General features: G+C 40.1%; 1 long non-coding RNA gene across 3 annotated transcripts in view; it reads left to right on the forward strand.

Moving 5' to 3' along the window:
• The window catches only part of LOC127491309 (uncharacterized), a 188,665-nt gene that overhangs the window by 26,055 nt on the left and 147,207 nt on the right, over window positions 1–15,403 (forward strand). For 2 of the 3 annotated variants that reach the window (XR_011383875.1, XR_011383874.1), the window contains exons 4-5: window positions 5,579–5,627; window positions 8,764–9,371. This is a non-coding gene — a long non-coding RNA (uncharacterized lncRNA). The remainder of the gene's footprint in view (window positions 1–5,578; window positions 5,628–8,763; window positions 9,372–15,403) is intronic. The other variant, XR_007919921.2, reaches the window with a different exon arrangement.

Raw genomic sequence — 15,403 nt, forward strand, 5'->3', positions numbered from 1 at the left:
TCTGCCACCCATGTGGGAGACATGGATGGTGTTTCCAGGTTCCTGGGTTTGGCCAGGCCCATCCCTGGCTATTGTGGGTATTGGGAGGGAAGCAGGGGATGGAAGATCTTCTCTCTCTTTTTGTCTCTCTACCTTTCAAATAAAGTGAAAATAAACTAAATGAAAATTTAAAAAAAGAAGACAAAACTAGTATACACTGTCAGAAGTCAGCATCATTGGTATGTTACGCTTGGTAAGGTATTTTGGAAGAGGCACAAGAGGACTTTGGGAGCTGTGGCAATGCAGCATGAGAGGTCTTCAAAGAGTTTATAGAAAATACCTATATGAAATAAATAGGGGGTGCAAACTGTTGAAATCTTTACTTAATGTACACTAAACTGATCCTCTGTAAAAAAAAAAAAAAAGAAAGAAATTATCGACTCCCAACTTGACTCTCACTGGGATTAAACATGACAATAGGTCTGATCTGATTTCATCATCATTTAAAAAAAATCATCTATTATTTTTCACTTTATGTTTCTGTGTGGGAGCAAACTGTTGAAATACTTACTTAAGGTATACTAAGCTGATCTTCTGTATATTAAGATAATCGAAAATGAATCTTGATGTGAATGGAAGGGGAGAGGGAGTGGGAAAGGGGAGGGTTGTTGGTGGGAGGGACGGTATGGGGGGGGAAGCCATTGTAACCCATGAGTCGTACTTTGGAAATTTATATTCATTAAATAAAAGATAAAAAAAAAAAACCTATATGAAATAAATAGGGGGTGCAAACTGTTGAAATCTTTACTTAATGTACACTAAACTGATCCTCTGTAAAAAAAAAAAAAAAAAAAAGAAATTATCAACTCCCAACTTGACTCTCACTGGGATTAAACATGACAATAGGTCTGATCTGATTTCATCATCATTTAAAAAAAATCATCTATTATTTTTCACTTTATGTTTCTGTGTGGGAGCAAACTGTTGAAATCCTTACTTAATGTATACTAAGCTGATCTTCTGTATATTAAGATAATTGAAAATGAATCTTGATGTGAATGGAAGGGGAGAGGGAGTGGGAAAGGGGAGGGTTGTGGGTGGGAGGGACGGTATGGGGGGGAAGCCATTGTAATCCATAAGTCGTACTTTGGAAATTTATATTCATTAAATAAAAGTTAAAAAAAAGAAAGAAAATACCTATATGAAATAAATAGGATTTCAAAAATTTTTGCACCAAAATAAGCTTATATTTTAATTCACTTTTCTACAACATTTTTGAGGTCTCAACATATTTCTTTGATTGAGTACTGCTATGTAGTAACAGTCACGTTGTGAAAATTCATTAATTTGTATAGTTACTATGTACGCACTTTGCTGTATGTGTGTCATACATCAATAAAAAATTAAAACAACCATCTAAAATAAATTGGGATCATGAGTTGGAGAACACTCAGGACTGACAGAATTCATTGAGCTGTGCAGAGACAGCATCACAGGGGAGACCGGCCGACTTGGAGAAGGACAAGGATCTGAGGCTAAATGAGCTGGGGTTATTTTAGCTCACTTATACCTGAGACTCTCAAGTTTTATCCTCTTTCATCAAGTGCTAAGGATTTTGGATATCAGGCCAATAATAAGGGTTAGGCTATTGCAGGGACACATTAATGAGGAGGCTTTAAAAGTAATTTGGAATTTCCGACCCAAGAAAGCAGCTGTGCAGATTCTTAATTTTTGTTCATTCTTCTCGCATATTCAGCAGGAAGGGACATAAGTCTGGAGTTGGCCAGGGGACTCCTTTAGTGTCTGGGAATATCAAGGATTGTGAGCTGTTGTTGAGAGATCATTTATAATTTGGGTAGTCACATAAAAGCTTGATAATAGTTGGAAGAAATTCAAAATTATTTAGATTGGGGCCTTATTCCAAGTTCTGCCCAAGTTACTCCAGGTAGAAGATGAATGTTTATCCGTTTATTTCTAGCGAAATGTATTAGACTCAGCCTCTCTTCTTATATGTCAGGTAGCAGTCAAAGGAACGAAAAACGTACTTTTTTCATCCTTAACATAGACTCAACAATAATAAAAGATTTGTGATATTGGTATGAGGTCAATTATTAGACAAAAATCTCCCTTCCACTCTGCTTATGTGTGTGTGTGTGTGTGTATGCGTGTGCTCATGTGCCAGCTCACTTGTCTCTGTGTTATGTGGCCTGCTATGGAGATGCCAGAAGTTGCATTTAAAGAGATAATGAATTTCATCTCATAAAAGCTTTCCTTTTTTAATTAAAATTTTAAAAACAGTGGTAAAACATACAAGGGCATAATTCACTGATGTTCAGTGTATTCACATTGTTGTGCAACCAACTTCCAGAACTTGTTTCATTTTGCAAAAATGGCAACTCTATACTCATGAAACAACTCTCCATTTTCCCCTCCCTGCAAACCTGGAAGCCTCCATTTTTACTTTCTGTTTCTGTGAGTATATAAGTAGAATCATACAAGAAAGCTTTAACTTTTTACTCTGACCCTGGCTTAGACCAAGATTATGGCCCAAATAATTAATTTCATTGATCACATAATGTTGAGTTTAGAAGGCTGACTGGGCCATCTCGTCAGTTACAGCAGAAAGCACAAGAGGTGGGGTGAGTGACTGACTTACTAGTTAAGATCCCTGTATCCCGGCGGGCACCGGATTCTGTCCCGGTTGCTCCTCTTCCAGTCCAGCTCTCTGCTGTGGCCCAGGAGTGCAGTGGAGGATGGCCCAGGTCCTTGGGCCCTGCACCCCATGGGAGACCAGGAAAAGCACCTGGCTCCTGGCTTCGGATCGGTGCAGCGCCGGCTGTAGCAGCCATTTGGGGGGTGAACCAACGGAAAGAGGACCTTTCTCTCTGTCTCTCTCTCTCTCACTAACTCTGTCTGTCAAAAAAACAAAACAAAACAAAAAAGATCCCTGTGTCCCATGCCAGAGTGCTTGTGTTTGATATCTATCTTTGACTCCTGACCTCAGATTTCTGCTAATGCAGATCCTGGGAGGTAGCACTGACAGATCAAGTAATTGGGTTCCTGACATCCATGTGGGAGACTTGGATTGACTTCCTGCTGTCTTGTATTGACCCAGTTATGGGCCATTGTGGTCATTCTGGGGTGAACTAGCAAATGGGAGCTCTCTCCTTTTGACTCTTAAAAATTCATAAAGATAGCAAAAGCAGTGAAGACCATAGGTACAACTAAATGTGATTATCATATGGCCCATAATAACCTTGCTTTAGATGTGCTTTTTCTTAAAAGATTTATTTGAAAGGCAGAGTCACAGAGATGCAGAGAAAGAGAGAGAGAGAGAGAGAGAGAGAGAGAGAGAGAGAAAGAGGTGTGAGGTGTTTTATCCGCTAATTCACTCCCCAAATGGCTGCAGTGGCTAGAGCTGGGCGGATTTGAAGCCAGGAGCCAGGAGCTTCTTCCGGATCTCCCATGTGGTGCAAGGGCCCAAGGACTTGAGACATCTTTCACTGCTTTCCCAGGCCATAGCAGAGAGCTGGATGGGAAGTGGAGCAGCTGGGGCTCTAACTGGCACCTATATGGGATGCAGTACTTCCGGCAGTGGCTTTACCCACTATGTCACAGCGCCAGCCCTTAGATGTGCTATTACCTTCTTAGAATCTTTGTCCAACTACCTGGCAATAGGAAAAGGAGGAACAGGATAATCAAATCGAGGGTTTAATTACATTACCTGATATCCATGCCCCTGCCCCAAATGGAAGAGGTAGGTAGAGGCAGTGGTTTTGACAGCATGCAGAGTTAAGCATTTATTGGGTGCCTATAATACACTGGGTGCTTTTTCATAAAAGGTATCTAATTTTAATTCTCATATTAATATTATGAAGTTGGTTATTATTGTACCAAATGAGGAAACTGAATCTCAGTTGACATCCTGAACCAGGATCCCAAAGTTAATCAATGACAGAGATGGTATTTGACCTTGGTTTCTTTCTACTTTTTAAAAACTGTCTTGCAGAGGGAGCTGTGGTAATATATTCATGTCATGCACTATCCTTATGCTGGGGGTGATCAAACTGAGTTAAGTTAGGCTGAGTAGTTTTTGCAAAATTGCACAATTAGCAAGTGGTAGAAATAGGACTTGAAATCAGGAGATTATTAGAAATAAGCTGAAAGTTCTCTGATTTGGGGCCATCTTTTCACAAGATTTTGCAAAATTTCATCAGTTAAAAAAGACATTGGTGGACTTGGAAGTCTGCATGTGCAGTAGTAAAACAAGTGCTGTGACAAAAGGAAGAAATGAAGGTCAGAGGGGTCATTTCATGGAAGCCCTTGAATGACCCAGCTAAGAATTTGTTCTTAATTTGGTAGGCAATCAGAGGGTTTTGAAGAACCTTGATTGAAGGTGATCAGAGCTTGTGCTTTTAGAAAAATCAATGCATACATTAGAAGGTGAAGCATCTGAATGTAAGCACTCCCTCTCTCAACACTACTAAAATTGGAATGACTTTATTGCCTCGCTGCATTCCCTTGACCTTTTCCCAATATCAGCTGGGAAACCTAATGTTGTTTAACATTCATTGCAAGGCATTCTTTTTCCTCAAAGGCATTTGAATAGTTAGACTAAGATCTCAGACTTTTGCATAACTGGGTATTATACAAAAGAAGATGTTTTAACACTAACTCAGTAAGTCAGAACAGTTTCCAGTGTTGAAGACTGAAATGTAAAATCCTACATGCTGTTTTTAGGTGACTTCTAAATATATGGAAACGAAAATCATATTGTAATAAAATTATCTATCTATCTATCCATCCATCCTCCATCTAGGATTCTGCACCATGTACTATTTTCTATTTCTCTGATTTACTTCATATTCCCTTTCATAACACTAGAGGTCACTCAGATTCTGTCTTTAATTTTGTTTTGCCATTGTTCATTTAAGCTACATCTGAATTCCTGTTGTGGACTTGTGTTTCTCTTTATGAATTATACAGTTTGCCTCTCTTAACCTGCTAATGTTAGTTTGTAACATTCCCTATTACACTGATAGTTTAATTGACAAATTAACTTGTGTTAGTTTGCCAGATACTGGCATAAATGAGATTTTTTTTCCGTCTCATCAACGGTTGATGTCAGCAATACAGAGGCAGGTTGATTGGGTGCAGAATGGCTCTAATTTCAGAAAAATCAATGCTATACCCATAGTGTTCAGATTGCATTTCTTCAAATATTATATGTTTAGTCATATAAGATAGGCTCTGATTTTGTTTTCAGCCTATTTTTAACATTAGTCTTCTACAGATATACACTCAAAACACTAGTTTATTCTTTGTATTAATTAGGTTGCCCATTCAGTTATCTTCTATTAAATGCACTCTCTATACAAAATACTGAGCTGGTCATTGAGAACACACAGATGAATGATACTAAAAATGGCTCTACAGACTTTTTATTTACATTCCCCTAAATTCTAAAATGTTGTGATACTGGGAATGGGCTTACTTGAGTTTGATAAGTATAAATTTACTAGACTCTAGGGAAAGGAGTGTGATCATCTTCTTACACTCCTTGTAATTTTTTTTTTTTTTCCTTCCTTACTCCTTCCAGTAGGTACACTGGTGGTCACCTGTTCTTGGATCTCCATGTAGATATGAAGGTAAGTACTTTTTCCAACCATTTGTACCTTTTGTGGTTGCTAAGACATTTGTTGTCTAAGTACTTGCCAAAACAAAACATTTCCACACAATTCTCTTTTCTTATTTATAATTTTAAATTTTGATTTGAGTTAGTTTTTTAGCAGATTCAATGTGCTGTGTGATGCAATTCTAAGAACATACTGATATTCCCTTTGTCCCTCTCCCCCTTCCTTCCCTCTCTCACTCTCACCCTGTTCCTCCCCCCCCTTTTTTTAGTTTTTCAGATAACATATTTTAAAATTACATTATTGTAAAAAGGCTTAATACTTCACCAAATGTCATGCAATTTTCACTAAGTATTTGATTGATAAAGCTTTGTTTTGAACATAGGGCAGTTTTATGAATGTGACTAAAAATAAATGCTCTTAGATTTTCCTTTAGTTTCATCCACAAAAACTCTTTGGAAATGTGCAGATCACAGCATGGTGAAGAGCAGTGGTTCTCAAGTTTTAGTGTGATTTAGAATAAACTGGAGTGTTTTTAAAAACACACGTTTCTGGGATGCATCCGCAGAGTTTCTGACATTATTAGGTTTAGGATGAAGCCTGATAGTGTATTTCTAATAATTTCCCAGGTAATGCTTAAGTTGTTGGTCCTGGGATGACTTTTCATGATCTCCAGGATAGAGCACCACATTTGGATTTGGGAGACTCAGCTTATAGTTTTAGTTTTTCTATAAGCTAGTTACATAAAAATGTGTAAGTGATCTAATATTATGTGACATCAATATTTCACGCAAGTTTGTGTATAACTCCCTTATGATCATTTTAAAATATCTACACCCTACCATTTAGAAGAATCATTTTCCTTCATTTGTATCTCTCACTTTCCCATTGCCCTGGTTCCAATCTTATCTATTTGAAGTTTGCTGAAGACAAGGCACTCTTCCGTACTTCCTTGTTTGTGTATATGCTGTGTCTTGGAACCCTCTTCTCCCATTGGCTTGCTAAATCTTATTCTTCCTTTAGATACCAGTTTAACAGTCATAACTAAGAAGCCTTGCCTAGCCAGCTCCACCTCCTTCCTCTCTTATTAGAGATCATTATTCATTTTAAGGTCTTCTTGTATTTTCTTGAGCATGATAATTATCATATTAATATAGGGCTTTTATTGATTCCTTTGAAAGTTATTTCCCTCACAGGAGATAGTCTTGACCATTGTATTCCTATCATCTAATGCAGTTCCACCACAAAACTGGGGCTCAGTCATGTTTTGTGCATAATTAAACCTATATATGTATTTAATTTCTCTTCAATATTGTGAGTTTCTAGACAGATATCTTGATAATTTTTGCTTGAGAAATTCATCTCTACATATAGTTGAATTTTAGTGAAGGTAAAATTGTATAAAAAATGAATGGGTTAGATTGTCAAGACTTTATGTATCTTTTAGTTAAGATGTCACCAGATTCTAAGTGCAATGCTGACTTGGTATTTTTGCATTGTGAAGTTATTTTTATTATATCTGATTTTAACAATTATATTTAGCATTTAAAAGTGCTTTTGAGCTTTACCAAACACATTTCAGGGATTCCTGCAACTTTCAAAGCAACCTACAATGTGAGTTTTGTTGTTAACCTATATTTTATAGGACAAAATTTTGAGGTTTGACTAAGCAAGGTCACATATTTAATTATGAATCTGAGATTCACTCATTATATTATTGTGTTAAAATAATTTGGAGAACGGAAAAACATTTAACCAATGTTAACATTTCATACAATATTCAGAGAAGTCAATGAAAGCAGGATACAGATACAGTGAATATCCTTGTCCCAGAAATAAGATGGAAACAAGTTGCCTGGGGTTGTCCTAAGATAGAGTGACTTTGTGAAGCTTTGATATGCGTCGCAGCTCTGTGCCAGTAAAGGGAACATACGGATTCTATGTCATTGGTCCTATGGCAGAGCTTAGGCTCTGCAGGAAAGCTGGCGTAATTCCTGTCCTGTCGTTAGGCTGTCAGTAGCTAAGGCTGACAGGAGATAGTTATTGTTGAGTGAATTGGATCTTCCATGCTCATTATATTCCTGGAATCTTGGTTCTTCAAGGCCAAGAATTAGGAAAAGAGTCAGTTTTGCCCAGGGACTGGTGAAAGCACTTGCTTTGTCTCAGTGTCTGTCACAGTTCTGTGTACGAACAGCACAAACAGGAGGGAATTTTGTTCTAGTTTCATGCTATTTGGAGGTTGCTTACATGGTCAGTCTAATTTGGGCACCAGATTCTTTTTTTTTTTTTTTTTTAATTTATTTGACAGAATTAGACAGTGAGAGAGAGAGACAGAAAAGTCTTTCTTCCGTTGGTTCACCTCCCAAATGGCCGCTACGGCTGGAGCTATGCCGATCCGAAGCCAGGAGCCAGGTGCTTCCTCCTGGTTTCCCACGTGGGTGCAGGCACCCAAGCAATTGGACCATTCTCCACTGCCTTCCCGGGCCACAGCAGAGAGCTGGACTGGAAGAGGAGCAACTGGGACTAGAACCCAGCGCCCATATGGGATGCCGGCGCCGCAAGCGGAGGATTAACCAGGTGAGCCACGGTGCCGGCCCCGGTGCTATTTCTTGAATGTGTGCTTAACACAAAAATTCATATGTGTTACTCTAATCTGCAATATGATAGCATTTGGACATGGAGTCTTTGTGAAATAATTAGGTCCTGGGGCTGTCACTGTGGCATAGTGGGTTAAGCCACTGCCTGCAGTACCGGCATCCCATATGGGTGCTGGTTCAAGTCCCAGCTGCTCTACTTCTGATCCAGCTCTCTGTGAAGGCCTGGGAAAGCAGGAAAAAATGGCCCAAGTCCTTGGGTCCCTGTGCCTGTGTGGGAGACCTGGAAGAAGCTCCTGGCTCCTGGCTTTGGATGGGCCCAACTCTAGCCATTGCGGCCATTTGGGGAGTGAACAAGTGGATGGAACACCTCTCTCTGTCTCTCTACCTCTGCCTCTCTGTAACTCTGCCTTTCAAATAAATAAATAAATATATCTTTAATAAAAAAAAGATTAGGTCCTGAGAGTTGGGCCCTCATGATGAGATTAAAGCTCTTATAAAAGAAGAAGGGATATAATCTATCTATTTATTGATCATCTATCTCTGCCCCACATGAGGACTCAGCAAGAAGGCTGTAAACCAGGAACCAGGAAAAAGACTCTTAAGATGTGGGGAGCAGCCCGGACTGGACTGAGTTACTGGAATTAAGACTTATTCTATGCATCTGCTCTCCCACAATATGGCGCTGGGAGAGAAGTAAACAGCTTCCGCACAGCTGCCTCCAGTTCAACCAATAAACTGTAGGACTTGCTACTGATTGGAGGAGAGCAGCGTACTCGGCGTGTGGGCAGCCGAGTTGGGATTGGCGGAGGAGGACTATAAAGGAGGAGAGAGACGGCATGCACCGGGAACATCTATGGGGAACATCTAAGGGGAACATCTAGCTGAAGGAACACCTGTGCAGCCACCGAGAAAGCCGGCCGGCGGTGTGCCGCTCCCCTGCGGAAGTGGGGAATGTGGCCAGGGGGAACTGCCCTTCCACGGAGGTGGAAGGGATAGTAGCCAACCCGGGAAGAACCAGCAGCAAACCCGGGGAGGGCCGAGCAGACGAAAGAACAGCGCAGGGTCCTGTGTCGTTCCTCCACGAAGACGGGGAGCGACATTAAGAAGCACCTGCCAAAGTGGTACCTTGATCTCAAACTTTGAGCCTTCAGAACTACGATAGGTAAGTGTTATTTAAGCCATCGAGGCTAAGATATTCTGTTAAAGCAGCCCAAGCTGATTAAGACACGGGGAAATTTTTTTGGAGATGACAACAGAAAACAGAAGCAGGAAAATGAAGAGATAGACAAGAAAGGAAGATAAACAATACAAAGTATTTGTTAAGGAGTTGGTTACAAGTTAGTATTGTCCTACTGGAAGACAAGGAAGCTGGACCTTTATCCGTAGACTTTTTTTTTTTTTTGACAGGCAGAGTGGACAGTGAAAGAGAGGGAGACAGAGAGAAAGGTCTTCCTTTGCTGTTGGTTCACCCTCCAATGGCCGCCGCGGCTGGCGCGCTGCTGCTGGCGCACTGCGCTGATCCGAAGGCAGGAGCCAGGTACTTCTCCTGGTCTCCCATGGGGTGCAGGGCCCAAGGACTTGGGCCATCCTCCACTGCACTCCCTGGCCACAGCAGAGAGCTGGCCTGGAAGAGGGGCAACTGGGACAGAATCTGGAGCCCCGACCGGGACTAGAACCTAGGGTGCCAGCGCCGCAAGGCGGAGGATTAGCCTGGTGAGCCGTGGCGCCAGCCATATCCATAGACTTTTATTCCCCCTGGAATGAGGACCACCTTGGGGGGCATAGACGCCTACACATTTCTGATCTGCACCTGCTTATGGCTAAGCTGCTTTCTCTGGCTTTTCAGAAAGCAGTGCAGAGAGGAACTGTGGGGCACTGGCACAAAACTGTCCATCATACCAGTGCCGAAATTAGGGGGACTGGCATAGTTAGTCCATCGCAAATGTCTGCTACTGATAACAAAAAGGATTTCTTGGGAATAATGATAAAATAATGAAATACTTTGTTGAACTCTAGTAATTCTTTTATATGTTTCTATATCTTTGTGTGTTTTGAGAGATTACAACCATGTCAAGTGGTATCTTGTTTAAGGTTGATATTCGTGCCAATCTCTCATCATTAAAAAACTGGCAAGATACCAATTTCTGGCAATTTTTGAATGAACCACAAAAGAGAACTAAAACGTTAAGTTTTTAAACTCATTAATAGATGACTTTATCTAGACAAACAGGCATTGAATGGAAACATTCAATGAGAAGACTAGACAATGACATCATTTAGTATCAATAGCATCCAGAATTTTTAAAAAAGAACTTATTTCAAGCAGCAAACACTCTTTCACATGAGGTTAAACATCAGTTGAAACCAGAATTATCACAAAAAATCATCTTGTTTTTTGTTGAAGAAAATTTGAAAAACCTAAATAAAAGTGGAAAGCGTATCAACCATAGCCTGTCACCTAAAATAATCAGTTAGTATATTGATGATTCTTCCCAGTTAAAAAATTTTTTTATTATAGATGTGACTAGATGATTTTTTTCTTTTGGCTAATGAATTTCATTTCCCTACTGTCAGGTAAGGCAATTAGTATTAATCAATTGTTTTCTATTTGCTGGACATCCAGCTTCCCTAATCCATCAGCCCCTACACTGTTGATTTTAGGAAGTTACCTCTGCAGCCTCAGAAGTCAGTCTACATGTACTGAGTACTGCCCAGTGCTTTGTCTTCTACAGGCTCCAGCTGAACAAGTCAGAAAGGTTAAGGGCAGCCTGGGAAATGCTGAGAAGTGTTTTCTTCTAATGGAAATGAAAATGGAATAGAGAGAGACAGGAGGAAATAGGGAAATTTGAGCAAATCAATGGAAAAGACTATCTTAGATTTATTTTCCTCCCAGTACTATGTTAATAAGGTCTGCTTATTCAAGTGATAAGAAAGATTTTTCCCAATTAAACAATCATTTACAACCCAAATGTGTTAAAAAGCTTCCTTTGGGTTTGTCTGATAGAAATTTCTTTGCATCATCATTGGTGTTTACACATTACCGATATTAAAGCAATTCTGTCATACTCCTAACTCCCTCAAAATGTCTTTTCCTCTTTTTATTTTCAATTCTTGGGTGTAAATAAATAAAACCTGTCCTACTGCATTCCATCTCTCCTTTTTTTTTCCTCTTCAATTCAAGATTTTAATTTGAAATGATTATTTTTAGTCTTGTCCACTGTGCCTATCCTTTTACCTCACCAGGCTGCTGGCTGCTGCTAATATACTTAGCTTAGCAGTGGCTGGTGTGACCTGCAAACATGACAGATTAGATGGAGTGAAAAGTGGGATGCAGCTGATAGAAACCCCTGCTGAGGCCTAGAAAACAGGAGCTTCCCAAAGTTGCTTTATAGGATGAAGCTTCCAAACCCCATCTACAGGAGGCGGGGACAAGTCAGATGTTGCAAACTTCTTAGATTGTATTGGGATACAAGGGTGGGCTGAGAAGTAATGGATTTAGAAAACTGTAGACTCTCGGGTCTGAAAAAGAGTTTTTTTTTTTTTTTTTTTTTAAGATTTATTTATTTACTTGAAAGAGTTACAGAGAGAGAGAGTGAGAGTGAGAGCGAGAGCGAGCGAGTGAGAGAGAGAGATCTTCCATCTGCTGGTTCACTCCTCAACTCACTGAATGGTCAAGGCTAAGCCAATGACTTTACCTGCTATGCAACAACTTATGTAGAAAAAAAAATGTTTTTCATATCCAGAGGTGGTCCAAGACAAAGATAAAGTGTAAATAGAAGTCTTAATCTGATAACCTGTGGGCCATAAATGGCTTCTAGATGTGTTTTGCATGATCCCACAGTGTTTTTATTTAAATATGCATTTTATTATGGTTATTCAATATTTAATTATGTATTCAACTTGAAATTAAATATCAGATAAGATGGCACATGTTCAAATATATATAAATACTATGTGCCAAGAACTATTGTTTCTTAAATTTTAATTTAAAAATTTATTTAAGAGGCAGAGGGACACACACAGAGAGATGAGAGAGAGCGAGTGAGCCCCCAAACGCCAAATTGCTGGGTCATTCCAAATGCTTTCAATAGCTGGAGCTGGGCCAAGCTGAAGCCAGGAACTGGGAGTTCAATCCAGTTCTCCCACATGGGTGGCTGAAACCCATTTTATTGATCCATCACCTGCCGCTTCCCAGTGTTTGCATCAGCAGGAAGCTGAAATTGGGAGCCAAAGGTGGTCATCAAACTTTAATATGGGACATGGGCATCTTAACTTCTAGGCCAAAGCACACCCCAAGAACTACTTTAAATGCTTCACAAACATCAAATAATTTACTTCTCACAGCATCCTTTTTATTCGGGTTCCAACACTGTCCCCATTTTACAGATGAAGAAACTGAGGCATGAAGAGGTTAAACAACTTGTGCAATGTCATATACTTTGGGCATGATTTTAAAAGTGTGAGAGATGAACCTAAAAATCATTTTTCCCTGGTTTCTCTTGAGTATCTGGAACTTCTGGTAAAGATTTTTGGTCTTTTAATCCAAGGGACATAAATGTCTTTATTAGATAGGATATGCATGCTATAGTTTACCAGAATATTCACATATCCCTGTTCTCTATAATTGGTTACTTGAAAATTTTCGATTATTTTCCCTACTATAATAGGTAGTTAAGAAAATACTATCTGAGACAGAACCATAGTTTTTAAATCAAAGAAATAGGGTTTAGCAAAAGGAGGGGTTGAGAAAAGGCAATCGTTTCTCAATCCTGAGAGACTGCTGTGAGTACTGGTTCCAGAACAACCCGTTACCCACCTAGTAAAAGAATTAATCTTTTAGGGCTGGCACTGTGGCTTACTTGGCTAATCCTTTGCCTGCGGTGCTGGCACTCCAGGTTCTAGTCCCGGTTGGGGCACCAGGTACTAGTCCCGGTTGCTCCTCTTCCAGTCCAGCTCTCTGCTGTGGCCCAGGAGGGCAGTGGAGGATGGCCCAAGTGTTTGGGTCCCTGCACCTGCATGGGAGACTGGGAGGAGGCATTGGCTCCTGGCTTTGGATTGGTGCAGCGCCTGCCGTGGTGGCCATTAGGAGAGTGAACCAACGGAAGGAAGACCTTTCTCTCTGTCTCTCTCACTGTCTATAAGTTTCTCTCTGTCTCTCTCTCACTGTCTAACTCTGCCTGTCTAAATAAATAAATAAAATAAAAAAGAATTACTCTTTTATTCAGTGTTATGTAGTAGGTGACTAAAACTGAGCTAAAAGCTAAGGACACAAGGCTGGATGAAAGCCGAACACTATGTTCCAGTCTAGTGGAAAACAATGTTGGTAAGCAGTGATCACCCTTGATAGGTTGCAAAGAGTAGGGACCATTGAAGGTGGGTGCTCTGGGTGATTAGCATTGAGGAGGTGACTTTTGTTCTAAGAGCATGAGTAGAAGTTAGCCAGGCAGGTATAGCTCATCTTTTATGGGTGTTAAGACTATTCTCTGAGAACATGGCTTTCCTGAGAAGGCACTGGGCATAGAGAGAAGCAGGTGTAAATGCTGGCGTGAGCACAAAAGGAAGAGGAAGGGAACAATGATATGTAAATTTGGTGAGAGGAGGACTGAGCATGTCAGGAAGACCCTCACCCTGCATCTACTGATGCACGTATTGGTTTCTGTGTCTCTGTTTTCTTCATTTTTAATGTGAGCATAACAAAAAGTGCTTATCTCCTAGTTTTGCTACAGAACTTGTGGGAACACAGTTAAAGTGCTTAGCAGAGAACAAGACACCTTGTAAATGCTCATCAATAATGGTGGGTATGTCACATTAAGTTTCTGTTCAATAGTTAGTGGCTTTGATAATAACAATGATGAGGTTAGTAGGATTTTTTATTATTGTTTTTAGAAATTCTGCTTGGTGCTAGGGGAAGAAAAAGATTGAGAACAAATGTTTCCTGTTCTCTCATCTCTCACCATCATCTTCTCTCTTCTCTCTGGAAGCCCCAAGAGAGCAACAAACTACAAGGAAAGAAGCCAAACATTTCACACCTGAAACTTGGTTCTGGGGCCTTTCTTTCTTGATCCCCTTCTTAAATAGTGGAAAGCTATTAGCTCCACTAAGTTGGCACATTCATATGCAGAAACGGAAGGGAGGTTTCTGGCTTTTTCTTTTCCTCCTTTTAGCATTCATTAGTTCTTCCTCTCATGATAGCTTCCAGAGACTCATCTGGGAAGTGCACCTTTCCTCTCCTAGATCATGAGCTGACCCACCTTCAGCTCCAGAGTCGGGCCAGTGTCCAGCCTGACCAATCAGTTCATTCAATCTCCTTATTCTGACAGCATTTTCTCAGGATTGGGTATGTGCCCCAACAAATATAATTAGAATTAACATTTGGACATTTACTGGGGAGATTGGAAGGAAGTCAGTTCCTTCTGTGCTGGTCTTGTAAAGATGGAAGATTATGGCTTTCCGAGGTCACATAAGGAGGTCTCAGTTGAGCAGGAAACACACTCAGCAGAACAAGGTATGGGAAAAGGAAAGGGAGATAAAGAGATGTAGATACCTAGGTAGAGTTAGAGAAAGAGATGGGGGCAGGTGTGCTAAAATCAACTCCACTGCTGGCTTTTAGTTCTATAATGTAACACTTTCCCTGTGTTACATAAACCAGTTCAATTTGAATTTATTAGTTTGCAACTCATTATGACTAATGGATGTGCGTTCACACCTCCTGAATCCCAAGCAAAGCCAAGGCTCTTAAGTCAATCTGTAAACTCAGAGGAAGGAAGATAAAGAGAAGGGAGCCAGGAATCCAAATGACCCAGAAATACCATACATAGAGATATGCAGAGACACAAAAACACCCAAGTAAATGGACTATGCTAACTCAAAGTTGGTTCTGAATCACTGGGCATAATGGATGGTATGGAATGTGAATTTAAAGGGAGACATGAAAGGTTGCAGCTCTTGACAATGGCATTTTGTGGCTGGAAAGCCCCTGTAGGATACACTTCATGAGGGTATGTAAAAGATTATCAACTTCAATTTCTGATTCCCTGAAGCCATATATCTCACTCTTCCTTTCCTCTGTTCTTATACATTATCAAAAATGCATTGATTCTGTTTAGGAGTGATTTTTTAATAATTATATATGGCTGGAAAATGAGTGGAATTAAAAGATAAGCTTATTTTAGTACAAAAGAATTTTGAAATCCA

The sequence above is a fragment of the Oryctolagus cuniculus genome, chromosome 18 (assembly GCF_964237555.1).
Source record: "Oryctolagus cuniculus chromosome 18, mOryCun1.1, whole genome shotgun sequence".
NCBI lineage: Eukaryota > Metazoa > Chordata > Mammalia > Lagomorpha > Leporidae > Oryctolagus > Oryctolagus cuniculus.